The sequence below is a fragment of the Pomacea canaliculata genome, linkage group LG1 (genome assembly GCF_003073045.1).
Source record: "Pomacea canaliculata isolate SZHN2017 linkage group LG1, ASM307304v1, whole genome shotgun sequence".
NCBI lineage: Eukaryota > Metazoa > Mollusca > Gastropoda > Architaenioglossa > Ampullariidae > Pomacea > Pomacea canaliculata.
The window spans coordinates 13,707,936-13,725,801 of record NC_037590.1 but is presented as its reverse complement, the minus strand read 5'-3'; the positions used below and the strand labels follow the sequence as shown (position 1 = coordinate 13,725,801).

At 42.5% G+C, this 17,866-nt stretch overlaps 1 protein-coding gene across 1 annotated transcript in view; it reads left to right on the top strand.

Annotated features, from left to right (window-relative positions):
• Positions 1-4,158: 4,158 nt before the first annotated feature.
• Positions 4,159-17,866, top strand: part of LOC112572337 (calcium/calmodulin-dependent 3',5'-cyclic nucleotide phosphodiesterase 1A-like) — a 229,742-nt gene continuing 216,034 nt past the window's right edge. The window contains exon 1 of the mRNA XM_025252022.1: positions 4,159-4,347. The gene's annotated coding sequence lies outside the window, so the exon portion shown is untranslated. The remainder of the gene's footprint in view (positions 4,348-17,866) is intronic.

The window sequence follows — 17,866 nt, the reverse complement described above, 5'->3', positions numbered from 1 at the left end:
TTCAGTTTACTCCTCTACATAAACACACTCCATACGCCACCGACAGAGGTCACGTGCATAATCAACTGGGGTCAGACCTAAGAGAGGTTGCAACATATGTATATATGCAGAAATTAGCGTTGCAGATGCATCCATAAATATGTCTACTTGCTTAAAATACTCGTTGCACATTGAAAGTGTTTTGTCGGTCGTAAATCTTGTTTCTGATTTGTGCGCATTCCATTGCGCAGGGAGTTCTAGTAGTACACCACACTAGAATTTTCCAACTTTTTAAGACTTCTTGCCCGCCATTTGTATATCGTGACATTTTCCGAAATTCATTTTTCCTTTGCTTGGTCTCACAGAGAGATGTGAGTGGTATTCACTCCTCGCTGCTGTTATTGTTCTCTGAGTATGACGATGTCAGTGTGAAGGTTGCCGGGTTCGCCGCTTTCTGTTCTTTATCACAGTTTTCTCTCTGGTTTCAATCCTGTAATTGTTTTTCTGGAAGTTGTTTTTTCATCCTAGATGCTCTTATTCCGTTGTGTTGCATGTCTGTCGATTGTGATCGGCAAAGGGAGTCAGTTAGGTGTCTGGGGGGATGTTAAGGTCGTTAACCTTTTTCTTCAGTTTCGGTCAGCTTTCTGATCCGGTCTTGTCTTCCATTTGCATCAGGGTCAAAACAAAACAAGAAAAAAAAAATAAATAAAGGATTCTCTCTTTTTTCTCTGTGAGTAAGGGGAAGACAGGAAGACACAGAGAGAATATGAGAGCTAATTCAAGAACTCTTGTTATTGCACCGTGTTCTCTTTCAATAATATCTGACAATGTTCAATCCTTTATGATTTAGCAAAGTGAATTTTTTCTGGGTGAAGCTCGGTGCAAAGAATGTATTTCCCTAAATCTTGGGGAATAATTCCCTTTTGTTCTCGACATATGCGCCTACAACCATGATCAGTTTTTGTTCTTGTTATTTGGTTCCTCTTTGTGTTTCTGTGTTTGATTTTATTTTTCCTTAATACTGTTGTTTATTCCCAGATTTTAGGAAACAGCATCGTGCACTGACTTTTACCTAGGGTCACTAGAAAACAACAAATTAAACCATGCTAGACGTCAAAGCCTTACTATGTATATATAAATATAAGTTTGGAGTTTTAAATTGAACTCTGGAGTTTTTCGTAAAAGATTGTAAGTTTTACATGATGATAGGTGAAGGCAAGCTTTGATCATTCTGTGTGTGTGTGTGTGTGTGTGTGTGTGTGTGTGTGTGTGTTTGTGTGTGTTTGTGTGTGTTTGTGTGTGTTTGTGTGTGTTTGTGTGTGTTTGTGTGTGTTTGTGTGTGTTGTGTTTTATGACAAGTTGTGGGTTGAGAGTAGACAACTCAACGGCTTTTCGCCACTTGTTTAAGTGGAGGAAAAGAGCGGAAATAAAACATCGAGCTCTAACTCTGAATGGACATTAATTTATTGCCGACATAAGCAATAAACAGCTGCAACGCTAACCATTCATTAGTTCAGTCGGAAAAATATGTTGCCCAAGCAGTGAAAAGTGCTGGAGATTACGATAACCTGGCTAACTGCCGTCAGCTGATAACATATATTTGAATATTTTACTTCTTATCGCCTTCTTCACATAATCCTCGAAGCATGTTTCTTCCCCCTTGAGTACAGAGAGCTAGCATAATTATGGCATTCATTGACAATTAACGCCTGTTTAAACTGGAGAATTGAGATGTGGTAATCAGCTCTGAGCTGAGAGCAGCAAACATTTGAAACAACAGCTCGGCACTGCGACAACATTTTCTCATCATAATCAGTCACATGTGCCGTTTTCGTAGATCAGGTCAGCACCCAGCAAGCTGTGGTAGACAAGCAACCCTCTCTCTCTCTGATGTTTTTACATTGATACAAGGTTCACAGGCGGAATTGGTGCCGAGGCTCTCGGAGGACATTGAATCTAAAAGCAATAATTAATGCACCGGAGTTTCCAGTGATCAGTCGTTATGGCCGAGGGCATCTTCTCTGAAGTGCAAGCACCATGGAATTAAAAACAAAGTCTGTGCCAGCGCCTGGGGAACGACTCCGCAAAAAGCGGAATTGAGTAAGGATGACTGTGATAAAGGTAAAGGTCAGCCCAGAATCTTTTGTCGGTCGTTTGTGGAATTGTTTTGTGATGGAGGAGAGAAAGCCTTTCTCCTCTCTTTCAAGTTGTACCTTCAGCAACCCACCATGGAGTCAGGGAAGGTTTGCTGCGCCACGCGGTATCGAACCGGCGGGCCTTTGGGCTAAGAGGTCAGAGCTCTAACCTTTGCGGTTATCCACTTCCCTTTTAGAATGACTGTAACAAAGAGATGAAGGCCCACTAATTAGCACCACCAACTACTCACACCCCAAAAAAAGAGTTCTGAGCTAAAGGAGGGGATATCAGCTCAAACAGTATCAAAATCATTGCTCTGTTTAACTTTTTGGTTGGAAATACTATTTGGAATACTATTTTCAGAATAAAAAACTTATCTTAATGTCATCTCATTTATAATTTTATTAATTTCATATTTTTTAAAAGTCATTGGGATATTCTGAATTTTTTTCAAACTAACAGACGTTTTATACATTTACAGCTATTCTTGCTCGTTTTATGGTCAGCAAGCTTGTTGAGACTACATGTACAAAGAATAACGTGTGTAAGAAATATTTTTCCCATAAAAAGAATAACGAAAGGGCAGACATTTCTAATCATCTATAAAAAATGTCACAGATGTATTTATCAAAACCTTTAGTTAATCGTCCTACACAAACTGGCAAACATTCAGTTTTATGCACCAAGCTGCTTATATTTTTATTTCTTTAAAGCATCTTTACCCGGTTTCTTGCCTTCTTTTTTAACACGTGACCCGTCTTATCGTGAGTTGAGAGAAACCGAGGATGTGAGAAAATGCGAGAGAGATCGCAATTTTATTTCTGCCACATTGAGATTAGGTCCACATCCGTCTTTGTAGCCTCAGTCTGACTTGAGGGCAAACAGCTTTCCACTCGTAACTCTTTATGACGATGGCGTCACGTGATGTGCGAAGGACCAATGGTAGCCGTCTGTGGACAGCTGTGTGGGAAGTGTCAAGATGTCAACCTTCTAGCTATGTGCACAGGTCTTCATTAGCATCACCTGATAGAAGTGTATTCTGAGAAAGTTTCTTGCTCCAGGGCTTAGCCTGAGGAATAGACCACGCCACTGATAATGTAACTGAAAATTGCTTTCTTAATCAGGAACATGGAGAGGTCCATCGACTATACCTAAAATAAACATCAGCTTTGTTGTTAAATTACTTCCATCTGTCTTCATCTGTTGCTAACTAAGCGCCTTACTGTCAGTTTTAGCAGCCTGATAGGCAAATCTTAAAATGTAGCATGGGTTTTAATGAAACACAATGAGACCCCAAAATTTCAAACTGTTTAAATGCAGGTGAAAGTAATCCCAAATGAATGAACTAAAGATTTAAAATAAAAACTAGGCAGGTCAGTGTTTGCAAGATTTAGACACAAACTGGTTCGTTAAACGATTAAGGTCATGAGAAAAAAAGCATTCCTTCTTGTCCTCATACATTTCTTTGCCTCCTCAAGACATTTCTGTCGACTTTGTTCCACAAAATGTTTGTGTTTATTTCTAATCACAAGAACAGCTTTGTTGGTGTCGCTGCAGTCGCCTGTGAGGCTCATGACACAACACCCCAGCCATCACTTCCCGCTCATTCCTGATGTTCCCGCTGCTGCTGGGACTGGTCACGTGTTCTGCTAACTTAGTTTTCACTGATGTGCAGGCGGCAGGGGACAAAGTAAAACATGGGGAGCTGCGTGTCTCGCCCGACAGACGGCGCGCAGGTGAACACCCACCACGGCAGGACAGTTGGCCAAGAAGTCGTCGTGGAGCTCCGACAACCCCATCTCCGCCAAGGCCGGACGATCGCAGGTTCACGCCCAGGGCGACCGTCTGCCACACGTTCAGTCGCTCCCTGACCCCCACGTCGACCCCGGCGAGAAGCAGCATCTGGGGTCGCTGCATTCCAAGGGCGGACAACCGCCGCGTGCTGACCGCCAGGGTCCACGACCCGCCATGGCTCAGCCCACACTCGCCTCCAACGAACAGAGTTCTCTCCCTTTGACGACAAAGCAGGAGAGGGCTGAAGCGGGCGTGACGTCGGAGCAGACAGTGACGTCATCGAACAAAACGAGGCCGGAAGAAGCCTCGGAGGTAGGGCAAAGCACCCTGCAGAGGAAAACTCCAAGAACGCTGCCATCCAGACAGAGAAGCGCACGGTGCCAGCCAATGAAGTCAACACCAGGGGGAAAAAGCGATCGCCCTTCCGGAAGTTGCCAGGTAAGTGACCCAGACTGAACTCTGTGCATCTCTTACCCCAGGTGGACACAAACCTTCGTTCTCGGAGTAACTAGAAACACTGATACTCGGTCCGAGGGCCGACATAACTCACATTCACACCAGATCGGCCGCAATTCACATTCACATCTTGTTCTTAGTGGCTATAAGAGCTTAATCTGTAGGAGTGTAAGTATGCGCTTTACAAATTTTGGTATTATTATTATTATTACATCAATTAAAAACTGCTGATCAAATAGTAATAGCAGAGGAAAGCGTTGATTCTCACAGAAATATTTAAAAACTTTTTTTTTTGGAGCAAAGAATCGTCCCAAGTGTTTCAAAGTTCTATAAAAAAACAAAAACAAAAAGCAAACAATAAAAAACCCCAAAAAATCCAAACAAACAAGAAAACAAAAACAACAACCAAAAAAAAACCAAGCAAACAAGCAAACAAACAAACAAACAAACAAACAAACAAACAAACAAACAAAAAACAAAACAACAACAAGAAAAAACCACATGCAAATGTAACGCATGCAGCACCAATAGAACGGGAACCTGTCCCAAGCAATGCACATCCATTAAAGATGTGTTTGGCAGGAGTGGCGATCCTTGTTAGCCGGAAGTTACAAGTTGCTAATGACCCCATCAGCACCATGTACCCCTAGCAGCACAGAATGCAACAAACACGTGGGTAGGAATACGGGTGTGATACCCTGATGTTTGCAGCATTCTGTTTTGCTAGGGAACACTATTCTTAACAAAGCCATCTACAAGCAAAACTGAATTATTTCACACTTACAAGAATGTCTCTTTGGTTTTATTACTTTTATTAGCTTTTATCAGTGGAACATGCTTGCAAAATCGCTTGATGATTAATTTAAAGAAAATCACGTGTTCATACCTCAGTTTCTTACCAATTCTGGTCAGAAAGGGAAAACATCGTAAAAAAGAAATGAGAAGAGTTCTCCAACTCCATCTTGTATATTATCGTTATTAAGTAATAAAGTATCCCGTGTAATGAAACAGGTATTTTAAAGACAGTGTCAGGTATCACATGTAAATGAAGATAATAGTAACAACCAATGGCTTGTGTTTAGCCATACTTTCTGTAATTTTCTTGCTCGATGCTAGACATCATCATTTATAAAAAAAAGTTCATTTTACATATAACACGAAAAGCTACTGCAGTACAGAAACATGTGTCAGTCTCTTTATCTAAAACATGTTTTCACACTTGTTCAGCAAGTAAACATATAAACAAGATAAGCGCCTGTAAGAAAATCTGCTGAAAATACAAAGTTTCAAGGATATATTCTGAACTTTGCCCGGAGAACAATTTTGTCATTTGAAATGAAAATCGCCACTGACAGGCGTGCGGGGTGTCTTTGACAGACAAAATTTGTATTGTACAGATCGGTGAGATAAAATTTCTTTTTGAAATTTGCATAAAAGAGTGAAATTGCATGCTACAAGGAGGTTCCACAAGCAAATATGTCTATCACTGCATGAATAAAAGATCATGGTAGTCTAAGGTGTAGGGGGCGCCGAAAGACGGAATATTAAAGACATCTGTGAACTTCAGCCATGTGACAGCTTCAGGTTCCAGTGGCCCAAGAGGAATTTTGCTTTGAAACATATAAATAAAACAAGGATAAAATGATTGTATTTTCTCAAACCTACAATACCACACAATCAAACGCAAGGAATTTAATGTGATAAAACTATAATAAATCTTTTCCAGGAGGCGTCCACTTACAACTCTCTTGATCAGTGGTCTCAAACTGGTGGGCCGCAGTACTTAAAAAATCACAGCAGTTTTAGTTATAAAATAAGGAGTTTACTAAAAAAAGCAAAATTAAAATCACATCTGTGAGTTAAGAGAAACAATAAAAGTTTTTATAGTGAAAAAAAAAAGATCAGGAGTCTTGAGATACAAGAATGTGGCGAAGAACAACTCGAAGATGTCGAACATTTTCCCGGCGGCGCACTGAACACATTGTCTTTCGCCATTTTCGCGCGCGGAGAAGTCCGGAGAATAAAAATGTCCATTGATTCGCACTCGACGAAAGGAATCGCTTTTTGCCGCAGCTTAGCCGACAAGGACAGAAATTTTGGATTGTCGTGGGCTGATTGCATTTTCTGTGCCCACTGAGGGTGTTTTGTGCTCGAATGAATAATTTATCCCACAAGTCTAAAAGCTGTAATTCGGTGTAAATATGATTTACCTAATCAATTGCCGCCTTGCAGTATCAAGGAAAATGCCGGAACCTTAAACTAGAAAAAAAAGTGCAGTTAAGAGGCTCAATCTTTTCTTTTGTCGGCTACCGGACTGGCGTTGGCCGCGGGCAGAAAATAAAGTTCCTGATGGAGACAGTAACTCTGGGTTCAAAGAGGTTCGAAGCACGAGGAGTCAAGAGGGTGGAGGTCAATCTGTAACCGTCATTAAAAGTTGATTGTACTTCTCGGAATGAATGTTTGTAAATAGTGTGTCAGGACTTCTTACAGTGTGTCTGTGCCAAGGTCTGTGCCAAGGTCTGTCCCAGTGTACAGTTTGTGTCAGGGCTTCATTCGTCTTACCGAGCTCTGGCATCCGACAGGACGACATGCTGAGTTTGCACTGCCTCACCACAAATCGCAATCCCTAGACATTCCTCGGAAATTGATTGATGTCAGGTAGACCGTAGTCACCGTGACTCAGGTGTCCTTTGGTCTCGTGCGGCTGAGATCGATGCGGCGGGAAACCTTCCTTCCTATCTCTCTCTCTCTTTTAATTACTGCTACATCCTACATTCTAGCTTCCCTCATGCTGCAGCTGGTGATGAGGCATTGCTGTCTATAATGAGGGGCTCCTTGCCTGCCTCTGCCGTCACGAGCAGGTCCCAGCATTTGTCGACTGGCGACATCGAGGCTGGAATCGTGACGTCACACTATCCCCTCGACTCGCAGCCGTTGCACATCAGCAAGCATTTTATTTTATTGTTTTCCTTTTATCTCATTCCCTGAAAACTCTTTATGTTACTGAATAATGATTAATTCTGCGGGCGTGACAGTGCCGTCAAAGAAAAGAGAGGATACATGAGAACATTATCAATGCTTGTTGATTTATTTATATTACTTTATTTGATAACTGTATGCAGTCACAACGTGGGTTTCAGTGCTTTGATGCGTTGTTGAGAACGGTTCAGCCTCGTTTTCTGTCCCTTGGCTTTACTGTGAAGATGTTCAAAAACCTTTTTATCTCGTTTAATGTTTCACAAAGTTAACCTGCAGCACAACCCCCGACAGAATTCACAGCAAAAAATTTCCAAATTGAATCATGTTATGTGTGAAAGCAAAGCATCATGGGAGTAAGATCCATATGGGAGAAATAAATGTACTTTTGTACGAATGAAAAACAGGATAAGAGGGAGGAAGATTTACAAATGTTTACAGCATTGTTTCGAAATAATCATCAATATTTTACGAAGGAAAAAAAAAGACTATTCCTCTTAAACATTAGAATAAGCAGAAGAAAATTTAAAAAAGTAAACAAACCCTCACAAATACAGCCCCCTCACCACATGTATAGAGTCTCGCACAAACGTACGACTGTACACGTATGTAACTGATACATCCATATTCCTGATGGAAAACAAATTTACATACAATCACACAGACATGCATATATCCGAATGCACGCAAAATCTGTCTAATGCACATATGGTCTCATCAACAACGATCCCCGCTCGATGCGCAACATATCTTAATGGAATGGGGCAGGGGGCAGGGGGCAGGGGGCAGGGGGCACGGGACAGGGGGCACATCTAGAAATCGTTTCCTCAGCTGCATGTACTGTCAGCGATACTGCACTGAGAGGTTCCATAAAGCAAGGTTTCGGTGGAGCTTCGTGAAAGAGAATCGATGAAAGTGCTCTTAATCTTTAAATCGAGGGAAGTGAGTTGTCCGGAGGAAATGCCAAGGTCGCTACTTGCCACGCGCCGAGACTCAGTCTGTAGACATGAATACCGTTATTACTCTTGAGAGTCGGACCCAAGCCCGTCATGTGACCTCGCTGGGTGTTTGTTCCTCCTGTTCGTTGTGTACTTGTTTTCCTCCTGTTTGCTGTGTACTCATGTTTTCCTCCTGTTTGTTGTGTACTCATTTGTTCCTTCTTTTTTCGTTAAGTACATATTTGCTCTTTCTGTTCGTTGTGTACTCATTTGTTCCTCCGGGTCGGTGTGTATTTATTAGTTCCTCCTGTTTATTGTGTGCTCATTTGTTTCTCATATTCGTGGTGTGCTCACTTATTTCTATTGTTCGTTGTGTATTCACTCATTCCTCCGGGTCTTTGTGTACTCATTTATTCTTTCGGGTGGTTGTGAACTCATGCCGAGTACTCTCAATCATAAGAGAGAGAGCGAGAGAGAGAGAGAATGAACGACCGTTCGGATTATTCAGACACTGACAGTCTGCATTTCTCGTGGTTCTGAAATACTGCAACTTTGGCACGAAAAAAATGTAGACTTTCAACATCCGAATAGTTCAAACTCTCGCTCATTTTCTATGTTTGGTTTTGTCTGCTTGCAACCTTGTGCATAATGGGATTTGGAGCAAATGTGACAGCAAATACAAGAAACAACAGCTCTATATGTCCATCGGGACTGCTATGTTTACTAGCAGGCTCTCAACAAACAGAGCATGGCAGAAAGACTAACATTTGCTCACTAATTAAGCAGAAAATTAACAGTTAACACCGCGAGCTTCTGTTACTGCAACTAACCGATGATGGCGATAACGAATCTGCATAATGGTTAATTCATTATAATATGTTATTACGACATCCGCTGATGTAATCATAACTGTTGTAACACTATTCCCACTACACCAGCCCTCGTCCACTGACGTCATGACATCCAGTGTTTGTCAAGCTGAAAGGTAACCAACACTCTCGGTCATGCCCCAGGTTATATCTGTTGGTGACATCCAATCCTGATGGTGTCTGTGAATGCGGTGTTTACAGTGGTAACAGTCGCCAGCAGATCGTCACACTGCAAAAAAACAAAACATTGCACGCGCTCGCCACTGCGCGAGGCTTCATCAGATCTTCATCGCCGAATCGTGCGCCGGGGGGACGCTGACGTTTGCATGGCTGTGTGGGCGATCAAACCCCGAAGCCCAGAAGTGGACAAGCACTATGTTTAGAATCCTTTCTCTATTGAACAAACACACCGGCTGCTGTTTGCACGATTATATTCTTGTGTTTCTTATTCTTTTTCTGTTCTTCATAGTATTTCCTCTGGCTGTTTCTTTTAGTGTATGTCGCGTTTTCCCATGGTTTTCTTCTTTCATGCATATTCACGTTTAGTTCATTTACATACTTTTTCTTTTCGCATTCTTCTGACTCAGCTATGTCTTATTACTGCCCTATTCCTTTGTTTCTTTTTTTCATTCAAGATCTTCCACAGTTTTTAACTGAATTTTTTTCCTTTTTGCTTTTTTTGTGCTACTTTTTCATCCCCTTCTGCCATCTATCTTCTTCCTATCCCCAGACCGATCGATGGTATCTGGTTCCTCTGCTTCGATTTATTTCATTTTGATTAACTGTTGCTAAAAGATGCTGACACATTTATAACACCAGTGAAAGCAAATTAACTGCGCGGATGACAGGAAACCGGAGTGAATGAAGGGCTTGGTTTGTGTTCTGCTGTCGAGATGATGTCGTCATCTTTCAACTCTCTAATGAGATGCACATTGTAAGGAGCATAGGTGATGATCTGCTGATGTCGTTCACACCTGAAGAGATTATTTTTACAAGTGACGAGACGGGGGTGGGGCTGTCTAGTTACACTTACTCGCCTGGCTAGTAGGAAGAAAAACAGTTTTAATATTTGTAGATTAGTTTATCAGGTAAATTCGTTAATAATCATATTTCAAAAAACCCAACAACAACAACAACAACACACACAAAAACAACCAAAAAACCAACAAAAAAACAAAACAAAAAACAAAACACGACAATGCATTCTCAGGTGCTGCGAGATGAGTCAGGGGAGATAATTCCAGTGCGCTTGACGAGTAGCGCTTATAGATTTTTGTCCCTTTGGTCGTGGGTGTCGGAAGTTGGTGCTGAGTGCTACTTGCAGTCGCTGTTACTTTTACGACCTGAAACTAATCGTTGGTTTAGCCTGAAATAAAAGGCAAGATTTATCGATATTGTGCTTCCACTTGCCCCTTAACAGACTGTCTAGCGCGGGCTGTTGAAATAAGACGAAAATTCATCGTAAATGTCGCAGCATCATCGACCATCGTTTGTTCAGGAAAGCGGCTGTCGCACAGCCCGCCGCTGCATGCCGCTGCAATATTTTGCAATAAAAGACGATTTGTGATTTATGAGAGAATATTGCAGACTTAATGTTCTGCAGTTTTTGGACCAGTTAAGCTGCTGCTTTTATGAAACATTCCCATGTTTACCGCGCCACATGCAGACCGAGTTGATGCACTTCATGGCCGACACAACCAGAACTTCAGCTTGGGTTTATAGATACTTTATAAAACTCATTAGTAAAGCCATGGACTCCATAGATAAAGATTCGAATCTTGTTATGTAGGATCATGACTCTTTGACAAAAGCGTTGAGTGTGGTTTTAGAGCTGTTGCTTTGAACGGGTAGCTTGTTTACAGTTAATGACATAAACACTCACTAAAGCCTAGAGACCTGTCGTAGTTTGACACGTACATAAGAATCTGTTGGCTACGTTTGGTTTAAATTTATTTACAATTTCGTCAATTATTTACAGTTGGAAAAGCAGGTTTACTCAGTGTAATGAGTTTGTTTGGTTTATAGGTCACGCTTCTCGTAAATACGTTTTGCGTAAACATCGAATGCTTTAGCGCAGATTGAAAAGAAGGCTCCCACGGTGGTGTCCGAGTTAACCGAATAATAAAAAAAACAATGCCTTGCTAATCCCTGGAGATTAAAAAAAAGCTGAGGGTATTGAATATTGAATCAAGTCTAGGCCTTTTATGTTTTCCTGCGACAAGTAGTGAGCTGGTGGGAGCTGTATATAACGGCAAGTTGACATTTTATTTGCTAGCGATATGCCCTGGCTGTGTGGGTATCGACCCACGGCACAGATATGCACTGTGTGTGTGTGGAATACAGGAGAGTGGCGTGCATGCACACACACACACACACGCGCACGCACACACACACACATGGCGAACGCATGCACACACACACACTCACGCGCACACACACATGGCGAACGCATGCAACACATTAATACACATTTGCAAACACTCACACACTCTCTCTCATGTACAGACAGACAAACAGACAGGCAGACAAAAGATTCAGCGTTAACATAGAACAGAAGCACATTACCATGGGCATTACCCACAGCCCTAACAAAAGCCGTCTTGGATTCATAATAATAATATTTCTCCACACCCAGCACTACAACACCGCTGTTTGTCTGGAGATCATTGTGTCAACTTCTCTCCATTCCCAAAGTGCTAGCATTGCCCTGTTCATTCCATTCCTTCAATATCCTTTGCTCATTCAAGTACATTCTCCCTACACAACTACTTACTTTGGCAAGGGCCAGCAAGGCCAGAGCTTTGTGTTCTTGTTATCAAACTCTAACAACGTAGGCCATGGGTGGGTTTAGAAAAATGTTGCTTTGCTTTAAACCTCATGAGGTCCACAAATAAAACTTCGAGAAGACATTAAGCACACCGTCAGGTTCACGTTCAGCTAGCGTTTTGATATTTAAAGTTGTTGTGTAACCAGAAAACAACACAAACTGTATTTTGTTAATAGTATAGAGACTCCCTAGCCAGTGGTTAGTACGAGCGACTGTACCCAGGGACTTGATTGGGCCTGGTATCTGGAATCTCCCCCTCCATACTGTTCCCCCAGGCTAGAGGGTCAGAATACAGAGGAAGGTGTTATCACTGCAAGAGAATGAGAAGCAGGTATTGATTTCACTTTTAATCTGTCGTAATGGACTTAGGTAAGAACTAAGTTTAGCTACGGCTTTAATCTTTAAAATAGAGGCTTGATACCCGAGTATTAAGGGCAACACCCGTTCCACGATGTTCACAGCTAGTGTATTGCGACAGACATCGTTTTCCGGTCTATTTAACCAAAATGTGAGAAACACTGTCTAAGCCCTAAACAGCGGAGCTAGTTCCCATCATCCCAGGATTAAAATAATAAATAAAAAATAACCTGATCTTTTGCCATTTTCAGTTGCTAGTCACACAGTTCTGCAATATTTAATTGTGATAAATTGCAAGACGTGTACAATGGTAAATTATTTGTCGAGTAGACTTAGTTCTTTCAACATAGTATTCAATTTAGAAAACAAGCAATTCCTGAAATGTAGAAAAGAGCAGATAGTTTTTATGATGTGTAAGTCTTTAAGAAGAATCACGATAGTTTTCTGTCCTGCCACTCATGGCTGAGCTGTGTTCAGTCTCTCGTGAGCTTCTCCAGTTTCCTCGCAATGAATGGCCATATTCAGGAAGAATGGCGATTATGAGAAAATATTCAGCTTCAATCAATAAACATGAACCTGAGAAAAAAACATGAGACAGACAGGCCGGAACGTGTGCTTCGTGCTGTCAGTCCATTGGAGCTGACCTGTCTGTGGTTGATGAGACGATGACCTCTGCCCCTGCTGCGCCACAAATGACATTGTTGTCTCAGACCTGAACTCGACATGTTATATGTTATTCTAAGAATGGAATGACTGGTACCCAATATTAAAAAGAATGTCATAAATCTCTGAGTGCAAAATAATTTCTGGACTGGCGCACCTATGTTCTAGACATGATCATTACTGGTAGGCAAAGTTTGTGTAGAACCATCGTGTAAAAGCTTTGACAACCTTGTTCACATATTTCTCACATTTATCGGACAAGAAGTTTCTTTATCCACGTCTGTGGCGGAGATCAATGGCCTTGCCTGCTTGTATCGCCCATCATCCACGATATGCTCTCAGGTGCGTCACGAGAGTTTGACGAGACTGTGGTCGACAGAGGTCTTCGATCTTCTGTTACCCAGGGACTTGTAACAGCCTCCATGTTGATCCCTTTTATCCTTTGTCTAGTAGTCTTGGAGCCCAGCCTGACCTTTTTTCTCCTAGACTGAAAAGCACGCAAGACAATGGTAACTGTGGCCATCTAGGATTTAGTCGCCAGCCTCATGCGATCCCTCCTTTCCACCATCCCTCTATTCCCCTAACTGGAATGTCTACCCTGCCGCATGTCTTTAATGTCTTTGCCTGTAGTCAAGACATGTCTGGTTTCCTCGAGTGTGTAATACTCAGTAGAGCGAAGTTGGACAAGTTTGAAACTGGAAGGCGAAGACTAAGGCATATCACATATATACTCATATATATATATCCTGCGCTTACATAGTCTATGCTAAGTGCTCTGTGTTACACGATTTGTTACACTAGTTGTTTCATCATAGACTGATGCTGAGCAGAAAGACACGCCTGCTGTAAATTTTCAGTTTTTAGTTGAGGTTAGCGGAACTCTCCATGCATGAGTCGCTCGAAAAGAAAATAGAACTGAGGGTTTCTTGCTTTCTAAACATGGTTTCTAAGTTCGAATATCATTGAATATATACACTCGAACAGGCTCGACAGGTTTATATACTCTTTTTTACTGTTTTAGAGATTCACAAAACTTTTTTCCTTCCATGTTTTTTCTCCTCTCGCTTTCTTTTTGTCATAAGAGGATGAGGCAACTGCAGTGGACCACCTCGAACAGAGCTTAAGTGAGCGTCCTCCACCTGCCTCGTAGACTGAGCGGCGATGATTGATTTTTGCGTTGTTGTCAGGCCGCGCCCACCCTGCCCCCGACCTTTTTCCTCCCGGCCCCTCCCAAAGCGCTGTCCTGTCTTTTGGCCCAGTGGGTGGCCTGTCTATTTAACGCTCCTGGTGCTGCTGGCCAGCTCGGCGAACCTGTCAACGTGGCCGCCAGACTGCATGAAGCTTTGAGTGAGGACATCGGAACCTTCCTAGCATCCAAAAACAGAGAGAAAAGAAAGAAAAAAAAAAGATTCGAGGCAGTGACCTAAGGTCGTACCTGCTGCAGATCCATCGGTTCTAGGTCTCGGTCACATCCCCTTCCACATCCACCAACTTTCTCTTCCCCGTACCTGTATACTCACCTACCTGCCCACCTGTCCATCATCAACGCACTTTGCGCCTGGCTGGTCCACGCCAGCTGCTGATTTTAGCACCTTTTTCTCCCACCTGCCGCTTCCTGGTCCGTGTAGTCTTGCTTCTGATTTATAAACAGCGGCGCCGGTGATGCTGTAGGAATCGCTGGCAGGCGAGCTCGACACAAGGACGTGCAGTGGCCGCTGGCCAGGTTCGCTACCCAGGTCGTCGTGACTAGCACCCTTTCGATCGGCGCTGGAGTTCACGGAGGGTTATCATCCATCATCTCTGACAACAACTTGGCCACCTTCATTGCCGAGATATCTTTTCTAGGCATTTGTTCATTGAAATCAAGACCTTGCACCACCTTACGGCAGGACACTTTTTTTTCCTGGACTTACTTCCCGTGAGACTAGTAAATCTGTGATAGAAAAAAGGAGAGAATAGGCTGTAGAATATTTTCAACTTGTTTGATCATTTTTGAACCATTTGGAAGAAATTTTTTGGAGATAACATCGTTGTGAGAAGATTTCCAGAAAAGAAAATTGCATGAGCGGCGAGGTTGACGAAAGGGAAGACATGTCCGCCAGAACCAAACGTCTGAGAAAAGGTAAGGTCTGCTTACTTCAGACTAAAAATACAGGACAACTTTCTCTTAGCAAACTAAATCTCAAATAAACTAATTTTTCAGCATGCTGTGATATGATACGTCATCGGAAATGTAGCTTTTGCAAAAAAAAAAAAAAAATAAAATTTATTTCCGAGCTCTTTGCCTGAACCCTGAAGCAGGTTGTATATGATTTATGTCTAATGTGTTCTTTTATCGTTTCACCTTTATCCTTTAGCTTTCTCTCTGGTCACGTGGAATATTTATAGCACACACAACCCACAGTTCTGTCGTCTTTCTGTTTTAATTGTCAGAGCCTATGTATGAACTGATGTGAATGTGATAACCCTGACGATCTGTTTCTGAAGCTGGCTCAGCGCCATCTTGCTACTCGCCAGACGATACTGACTCAGCACGAGTTATGTCCTCTCATTGGTTTTTCGTAGTTTTCATCAGTTGTCAACGCAGTAAATTGTTTTGATTTTATCATCTACTGAGGTTATAGATAGTAATTTCTTCACATTCCATGTTAGTTTCTATGATATTCAGAGCAGAAAGATGATTCGTGATGGCTTCAGCAAAGCCTTGGCACAGTGCGCGTGCAGGACCTAGTTAGTAGTTTCAGACAATCAGTGTAGGTATGTAATTTGAAGAAAAGTTAACTCTCTCATGCTAAGAGTTATAAAATTTCGCCACCAGAGGTATTCGAAATAAACCTGGTAAGTCTTGTGCGTGTCAGCCACGGCAGGTCAGGCAACGCTGGTGGCATTAGCTGGAGCTTGAGGGCAGGCATCAGACCTCGGGCAGACATTTGTCACAGGTGTGCTTTTAATACACACACACACCCCCCACACATACACCCACCCACCCACACACATACGCCCGCATACACACGCGCGCACACACGCACACATGCACACACACACACACGCACAGGCGCACGCACACGCAAATAGTCCTTATCGTCATCTGACACTAGAGTATATTCGAATATTTGTGATCTACTAACATTATAAAGTATTCATACATTGTTTTCCTCTTCTTTCTACTAATGCCAGTCTCTCACCAATACCCTACTGCACCCGTTACTTTCATCTCATCCATTGTCGTCTGTGTCGTCTAGTGACAGCTCGCAGATAACACTTTTATAGTCTGGTCAGGGACAGTAACTGTGTTTGCTGTCGCTAATGTCAGCAAGAGTATCGCCGCCTGAAGTGCTGCATGGCATCGATGCTAACGATGCTACTGGTCCGGGCTTTATTACCCCAGGGTGGAATTACCGGCAGACCCGAGAGGCTGAAATGTAAACAGTGAGGTCAGTACTGCTCTCATGGCTGTGGACACTTCTAAAATGTCACGTGTCATCAGACCGCAGTCCAAGGCAAGACTGAGACAATGCAACCAAGAAAAAAAAATTCTAGAAAAAATGCGAAAAGTAATCAGAAGTACTGTTGCCAATGTAAAGAGGTCACATGTATGTCTTATGCACAAAGGTTATTAAGAACAAAGAATGCAGAGTTCTGTAGATGCTTTGTGTCAGCAAAGAGGTGGAGATGATGTGGAAGACCTTCCACTAAAAATTAAAAGAAATACACACATAAAAGTATACATAAGCACGCACATAGAAACACACTCATGAGAACACAGCTTGCTCGGCCGTTTAACTGCAGCAGACGACAGTTCGTCAACTTTCATTTCACTGTAATTTTCTCCTTTTCTTATTTTGGATCCATGGTTGTCCAGTGAAAAGTTAGCTGTTGAGAGGTTTCAAAAAACTTCAAGAAAAACTTGTCCACTGGTTTTTCTTTTTTGTCTTATAATGAATGTCAGTCTTAGAAACCTTGCACGTGTCCTCCATTATAAAGAAAAGAAAAGGTTGTAGTAAACAGATGAAGAACTCGCTCATGGGAAGAAAAAAAGGGAAAAAGCAATAATAATAATAATAATAATTTGACATAGCTTCCATGTTTGACCAGTTATCACCTAAGACAAGGTCTGTAGTCAGCTGCCTAAACACAAGATCAGCTTAATGATGTGCCCCTGGGTAGAGTGGCTCACGCTGCCAATTCCTTGCCTGATATGGTCTGGACTGCTACATGTCGAGAGGCTAGTCCTCGCCCCCAGGGGTACTCTACAGCACTTCAGTCTTTCGCTTTTCCCCGCTAAAGGTTGAGACCAAAATCTGGTGATGGAGGGACGAGGCCGGCAGGTAGACGTCTTCCACAGTCAATCAATGTCCCTGTCTCGCTGTCCTCCTTCTCTCTCTTCCTGCTGCTGTCTCACAGTCACTTCAGACGAGCTCTTAAAGTGCAAAGGTCATGCACGTGCATATTTCCATGGTGTAGCTGCTTGTTCTTTAAATGTTGGCGGGCGAACCTCTCATGTTTTGCTGGGAAAGGCGGGGTCTTGTGCATGTTGCAGACCCGCCAGTCGGACTCAAGAACACAGTTGCACGTTGTCTCGAGGGTAATTTAAAAAAGAAAACCTCAGACACAGTCGGTTCGTGCCAACGAACCAGACGCCCCAGACCTCCACCACCTCTCCCTCCCTCTCGAATGATGGCCGCCATGTTGTGATGATAGCTGAGGAAAGATCGAGAGTGTGTTCAAGTCTTGAAAATAAAATACAAGCTAGCGCGCGTACACACACACACACACACACACACTCTCTAGTCCTTTTAAATTCTTGGTAAGTTTGGAAGGAACTAGAAAAGACTGATATTTGGGACAGTGACCGTTGTAGTGTGTGACGT